Below are 7,660 nucleotides of genomic sequence, written 5' to 3'. Positions count from 1 at the left end.
CCCTCCTTTAAACTGCATCCACGCCTCACATTCGGAATCCTGATCCTCGACCGGCTACTGGTAGAAAGCGGAGGCGCGTAATCGAGGATTCGGCATCTCCTGGTGTAAACAGAATTGTAAACAGTCGCGGTAACATCCTTTGTGCCGCGTCATCGCCAAACGCATACACCAATACCACGATTGCCGTCCAGCCGGCACCTACACAACCGCATGAACTGGTGGGAACCGATCCGTTATCATCACCGCTTCAAGCTGCACCTCGTGAACCATTCATAGATAGGATCTGGATCCGCCTATCCCGCATATCAACGGCCGTCACTGTGGAACATGTGGTCGCTTCTGTAAAGCGTCGCTTAGCCACCGATGACGTTATAGCGTATTGCCTGCTGAGAAGAGGGGTTAGTGTGGACAGCATGAATTGGCTTTCATTCAAAGTGAGAGTCCCGGCTATCCTTCGAGATGCGGCACTCACACCATCCACTTGGCCCGTCGGTATCGGTGTACGTTTTTCCATCCCGTCAACACGACCACCAAACCTCATCTCCTATAGCCACCCGAAACCGCTTTACAACACGCACACCAGCTATTAGTACTGATCACCGCTACACCACACGCACACCAACGACTCACCGTTTAGCAGCACGCACGTCTACTCCACCTGGTCCTGAAACAACATCATCACAACAGTGTCACCCCCCGGTGAATGATACCTTGGAAGCACCCAACTCAACACTTGTTTCTGGACCGTCCCAAAACCACCGCGCTCCATCTCCGCACCTGCACCAATCTATAATCGATCGCTTTTTTCTCAACTAGACGAAGTACCGCTCATTGCACGCAACAAACCCGCCAAGCCTCATGCTCTGACAACGCAGCTCAATTGACTTACCGTATACCCGCTTTATCCAACCGCCACAATGACAACGCTACCGCTAAGTATTTAAGCTGCTATTATCAAAACGTTAGAGGTTTGCGTACTAAAACAAAAGAAGTTCACCTAGCTGTATCGGAGGCTGACTTCGACCTCATCGCCCTCACGGAAACTTGGCTTGTTGACAACATTCCATCTGCTCTTCTCTTCAACAACAACTTCTCTGTTTACCGCTGTGATCGCTCTCTCAGCGGCTCTAGCTCTCGCGGTGGTGGTGTTTTGCTAGCCGTTTCTGACGCATACGAGTCGATAGAATTACCTTCCCGTGATCGTTCTCTCGAGTATATTTGTGTGCGCGTCACCTGCAATAACGCACATCTGTACGTCATGGTAGTATACATTCCACCGCAGCTTAGCTCCGAGATATCGACTCTTCGCTCTCTACATGATTGTATCAGCGGCTTCACTCTCACACTGAAGCCTTCAGATCTGCTGTTTGTTATTGGCGATTTCAATCAGCCCAGCATAAGCTGGTCCACAGCTGATCCTTCGTCCTCGCCAGCATACTCATCAATCACGCACTATGAACCAACTGCGCGCTCACTGGCCAACAACACTTTTGTGGATGGATTTAAATTGAACGGATTAGTGCAACTTAATCACACCAATAATTCGCACGGACGCATGCTTGACCTGCTCTACGCTAACAATGCTGCAGCTAAATTGTGTTCGCCTGTCTTTCCAAGTGTTGTTCCGCTTGTACCTCTTGACTCCTACCATCCGGCGTTAGACTTCAATATACGTATTAACTCGTCGACCCGACGCAATTCGACGACTCGACAAAACTCGACGACAACCGCATTTTATCGTTATAACTTTGCTAAAGCTGACTATGTGAAACTGAACGACATGATATCAATGTTTAACAATAGCTTTCATTGTTCCAATTTTATTTCACTTGACGAAGCAGTATGTTCATTCTCGTCCTTCATGCTGCAAGCCTTTGTTGTATGCGTCCCAGTTCAGCGTCCTAAACCTAACCCCCCCCTGGGCGGACCGCACACTCAAACGACTCAAATGTGTAAAAAGAGCTGCTTATCGTCACTACCAAACGCGCCGCTGCCAAAGATCTCGCTCGATCTACTTTGACACGCACTCTTTATACTGCAGCTATAACAGGTTTCGATATCGCAGATATTTGAGTAAAATTCAACGTAACCTCTGCAGGTGGCCTGACTCGTTTTGGCGCTTCTACAACAGCAAAACAAAATCCACGCATACACCGAAATCCATTACGTACAAAGGAGCAACAAGTGCCAACACTAATGAAATGTGCAATCTCTTCGCGGATCGCTTCGCAGATTGCTTTTCACCGGCCATGAATGATACCGATACCATTAATGCTGCTCTCGTCAACACTCCGGCTGGAGCAATTAACATGAGCACTCCTTTCATCGACAGTGAGATCGTTTTATCTGCCCTAGCGCAACTAAAGCCTTCCTTCGCTCCTGGACCCGACGGAATTCCTTCTACCGTGCTGAAACGCTGTCAAACGACAGTAGCACCTATCCTTGCACAATTGTTCAATGCATCGCTAGCCAATGGCTACTTTCCCAAAGCATGGAGGAAATCTTGGATGGTTCCTATTCACAAAAAGGGCGACAGGACAGATGCCATCAACTACCGGGGTATTACATCCTTGTGTGCCATTGCCAAGGTGTTCGAACTAGTGATATACAAAAATCTGCTACATGCATGCCGAAGCTACCTAAGCCCGTATCAACATGGATTCGTGCCAAAAAAGTCGACTACCACGAACCTGGTTGAATTTGTAACCTATTGCACTAGTCAAATTGATGCCGGAGCTCAAGTCGATGCAATTTATACAGATCTAAAAGCAGCATTCGACTCTTTTCCGCACGCAATTCTTCTCGCTAAACTCGATAAGCTAGGAGTTCCCAGCCCGCTCGTACAGTGGCTTAAGTCGTACCTAATTAATCGCACATACATCGTGAAAATTGAAAAGCACATGTCCAAAGAAATAGTCAGCAGCTCGGGTGTGCCACAAGGAAGCAATATTGGCCCGCTTCTCTTCATTTTGTTTATCAACGATGTTACCCTCGCTTTACCTCCCGACAGTATCAGTCTGTTTGCCGATGACGCACAAATTTTTGCGCCTATTCACAACACAGGTGATTGTACATTCCTGCAAGACTGCATCGAATTTTCCTGTTCTTGGTGCAAGCGTAATGGACTGACTATCTGCATCGAGAAATGCTACTGTGTGTTTTTTAGTCGATGCAGGAGCCCAGTGACTGGGACCTACTTCATAGACGGCACTGCAGTTAATCGACAGAATCATGCCAAAGACCTGGGCGTTCTGCTTGACTCTAGTTTGAACTTTAAACAGCATATCGATGACGTTGTAGCCAGAGGAAATCAATTACTTGGCGTGGTTATCCGGACAACTAATGAATTCCGCAACCCCATGTGCATCAAAGCTGTGTACAACTGTATCGTTCGTTCGGTTCTGGAATATTCGTGCATAGTCTGGAGCCCAACTACCGCTTCTTTAATTGCTCGACTTGAGGCGATTCAACGTAAGCTCACGAGATATGCCCTACGCCTACTTCCCTGGCAGGATCGCAATAATCTTCCTCCGTACGCTGCGCGGTGCCGTCTTCTAGGCCTTGAACCTCTTTCGGTTAGAAGACGCAATGCACAGTGTTCTTTCATCGCTGGATTGCTAAATGGCTCTATCGACTCATCGCCTTTGTTGCATCGAGTCGATATCTATGCACCATCCCGAACACTTAGGTCTAGAGAAACTCTACGGCTCGCTCAACCCCGTTCCAGTGCTGGTCGGTCAGACCCTATGTTCCGCATGTCGGCTGTCTTCAACACTGTCTCGGATTGCTTTGACTTCGACATCTCAACTCAGTGCTTCAAGGAACGTCTCCGGCTTTTGCCGTGGCCGCAGTGAATTGCGATGCAAATCTTGTTTTTGCTATGTATTTTTTTTTATTGAACTTTTACATCTTAATTAGGCCATACGGCCCGTTGAAGATTAATAAATAATAATAATAATAATAATTATCATCGCTAAGCTCTTTATGCAACAGCTGTGGAAGTTGCAGGAAAGCCGTGGGATTGGGATCGTGAGCTACCATCACATCTCCAAAAGGAATGGACGGCATTTCATTCCAAGCTGCATTTACTTCGGGAAGTGCGCATTCCGCGTTACACTTCAATTCGGCAAGCAACAAACGTGCAGCTACACATTTTCGCGGATGCTTCTCAGGTGGCATATGGTGTTTGCAGTTACGTCAGGGCAGTAAACGATTCGACAACATCGGTGCAGCTGTTGGCAGCTAAGTCTAAAGTAGTATCGTTGTCGAACACACATTCTATAGCGAGACTCGAGCTTTGTGCAGCGCGGTTGGCAACGCAACTGTTCCGGAAGGTCAGTCTGTCCCTCAACGGTGAATACGATGCTTTCGCTTGGACTGATTCCATGACCGTGCTACATTGGCTCAATTCAGCACCACGGAGGTAGAAGCCTTTCGTTGCCAACAGGGTGGCACAAATTCAAGGAGAAACCCGGATCAAGTGCTGGAGGCATATTCCTGGTGTAGACAACCCAGCAGACGATGCATCGCGAGGTCTACTCCCAGACAAATTGCAATCCTGTGAACGATGGTGGCATGGGCCACATTGGTTGAGCAGCAAACAGGAAGAATGGCCTATAAGAGAACCTGCAATTGAACAAACCACATCAATAAAAGAAGAACGTGTTACACAATCACGAATAGCTGCAATGTCGATGGAGGACGATTTCAACAATAAGCTATTTGCACGGTTTTCAACCTATCTCAAACTTCGTCAAACCATGGCGTATTGTTTACGTTTTGTGCAATGCATGAGGACACCTAAACCCGCAATTACGTCACCGACAGCCAAGGGTCATGCTTCGATTCAGGACATGCTTATATTGATTGCACCTCCATCTCGAGACGAACTCATCCAAGCTGAGCTGCAGTTGTGTCGGTTAGCTCTGCAAGATTCATTTGCGGACGATTTACCCGCGGTTAAAAACGGCAAGGATGTACCACGCAATTCGAAGCTGAAATGGCTGTCCCCTTTTATTGATGAGGCGGGAATCCTGCGTGTTGGTGGCCGGCTTCACAACGCACAAATAGCAGAATACGCGAAGCATCCTATACTTCTTTCTGCAAAACACCCACTCGCTGCATTGTTAGCAGTCGCGTATCACCAGAAGTATATGCACACCGGTCCGGAACACTTGTTATCCATACTTCGTGAACGCTTCTGGATAATCGGTGGCCGTAATTTGACGAAGTTGGTTTTCCATCGGTGTCACAAGTGTTTCAAGGCCAAACCTACACTGGTGCAACAATCCGTTGCAGATCTTGCACCGTTGCACCGTTTGCTGTCAGTGGTGTGGACTATTGCGGTCCGGTATTGCTGAAGTCGCCTGTTCGCAATAGAAGTCCCACCAAGGCATATGTTATTACGCCTGGTAACAATCTATTTATTTGAGTAGTTTTGCAGACTTTCTTGCAACTGGCCCTCGCGTATAGGGTTTTCGCTGCACAGTTAAAAAAATAGTCTTTCTTCTTTCGCTTGACTTTTGCTACTGTCCCTTTTACGATGGCGGCATTTTACTCGATCAGTTGATCTCCTTGACCTTGTTTGCCCTAAAGTTGACCTTAGATGAACTTTCTCCTAATTGGCCCTAATGTTGGAGATCTAGCTGTCTCGTATTTTCGTCCTTGTCTGTATGTCACAGCGTCATCTGAGGGATTTATTGCGACTTATTCGTTATTATTATCAAGATAGCTCGATATATGTCAACATGCGCCTGACAGATCTCGCACGAGGTCGATATCGTGCCGCATACATCGCTATCTTCGTGTGCTTTGCAACACGAGCGGTCCACATTGAGTTGGTGAATGATCTCACTACGGCGGCATTTTTGACAGCACTAAGGCGCTTCGTGGCTCGCAGAGGCAAAATCGCGGAACTGCATTCGGATAATGCTACTACGTTTAAGGGGGCTGCACACGAACTTCATCGCATCTACGAAATGTTTAAGTGCAGCAATAGCGAACGCATCGAAATTTTCCAGTGGTGTGCCAATGAAGAAATTCAGTGGAAGTTTATCCCACCTCGGGCGCCACACTTCGGAGGACTGTGGGAGGCTGCTGTACGATCCGCTAAACAACACCTAATTCGCACGATAGGAAGTACGAGCCTCACTCAGGAGGGAATGGTAACATTGCTAGCGCAGGTCGAACAGTGCTTAAGTTCAAGACCCCTGACTCGGCTTTCTAGTGAGCCTTCGGACACGCAACCGCTCACTCCGGGTCATTTTTTGGTAGGGTCGAACATGTTGGCGTTGCCACAAGTTGATAGGAGTCAGGTAGCAGCCAATAGATTGAAGGAGTTTGATTTGGTGCAAAAGCATATGCAGCATATATGGTCGCGTTGGTATCCGGAATACTTGCAGCAGCTTCAAGCCCGGGCCAAACGTTTAATAATTCCACCAGTATCGCTAGAAGGAGGGCAATTGGTTATCATAAAGGAAGACAATATACCACCTACCTTGTGGCCAATGGGTAGAATAACACGATTGCACCCTGGAAAGGACGGCGTTGTTAGAGTCGTAACTCTTCGTACAGCTGCAGGAAAGGAGATAGTACGCGCAGCAGCTAGATTGGCTATCCTTCCAAATCCAAACGTATGTGAAGACAATTAACCTCGAACACCAAAGTTAGGAGGCGATCAGCGCGAAGCAAATGCGTAATGTAAACAACCACACCGGACATACACACGACACTATACACGAAGTGACAGATCCACACTTGCAACTAGTACAACACAACACCACATTTGCACAACATTTGCTATAGCTGAGGCGAAGTTAGATAGAGACACTTCTTCATTTTCTTTTTTTTTTCATTGTATTTTCTGAATGTTTTAAAGAAATACTTTCTTTGGTGGCCGGAATGTTGGAGATTTTGGTTTGAATTTATTAGTTCGAATTCGAAATTCGAACTCAATTTATAAATAGGATAGGAAATGAACTCATAGGCATAGATAAGGATAACAGAATGAACTCAAAATGAATTATGTAATGAGCTCTTGACAATTGAATATACAGTGGCAAACGGACATTTGAACGAGACGCATTTATTTCCATAACCGGGACAAATTATTCTAATATCGGGAAAGAAAACGAGTTGTACAACGTATACGAACATTCGTGAGGTTTTCTCACACACTTTCTACTTCATCGTTAAGACCACAATTATCGAGAAGTATCGCCAGCGGTATTTGAACGTCTGTAGTTGCTAGTTGCTCTTGCTGGGAAACCTCTGCTTCATGTCGACTTCGTAGCTGATTACAATGCGATCGAATGAGCTGCCTCGTTGATGACAACCATACATTGTACAGCACACTACCAATTTGCTCAATAACTTGACCATGAGCCCAACTCCATTTGTTGTTATGGTACATTTTAGCCCACACTAAGTCCTGAGGGGAGTAATGCCGCTTCTTTGCTCCGTGTTTGAGATTGAACTGCTTTTCTTGTTTGTTATTTTTATGGTTTGCAACTTATCACTTATTTATTTTAACAAATTAAAAATTACATAAAATAAACGCGTTTACAAGACACGCACTGTACAAGATAAAACGGGACGAGCACGCGCTACGTCCGTCCGGGTCGGCGGATAAAAGATGAAGAGGCCGATCCCGAGTCCTTCA

Source organism: Anopheles gambiae, chromosome 2 (assembly GCF_943734735.2).
Source record: "Anopheles gambiae chromosome 2, idAnoGambNW_F1_1, whole genome shotgun sequence".
Lineage (NCBI taxonomy): Eukaryota > Metazoa > Arthropoda > Insecta > Diptera > Culicidae > Anopheles > Anopheles gambiae.
The sequence above is the reverse complement of the archived record's forward strand: the minus strand, read 5'-3'. Positions refer to the sequence as shown.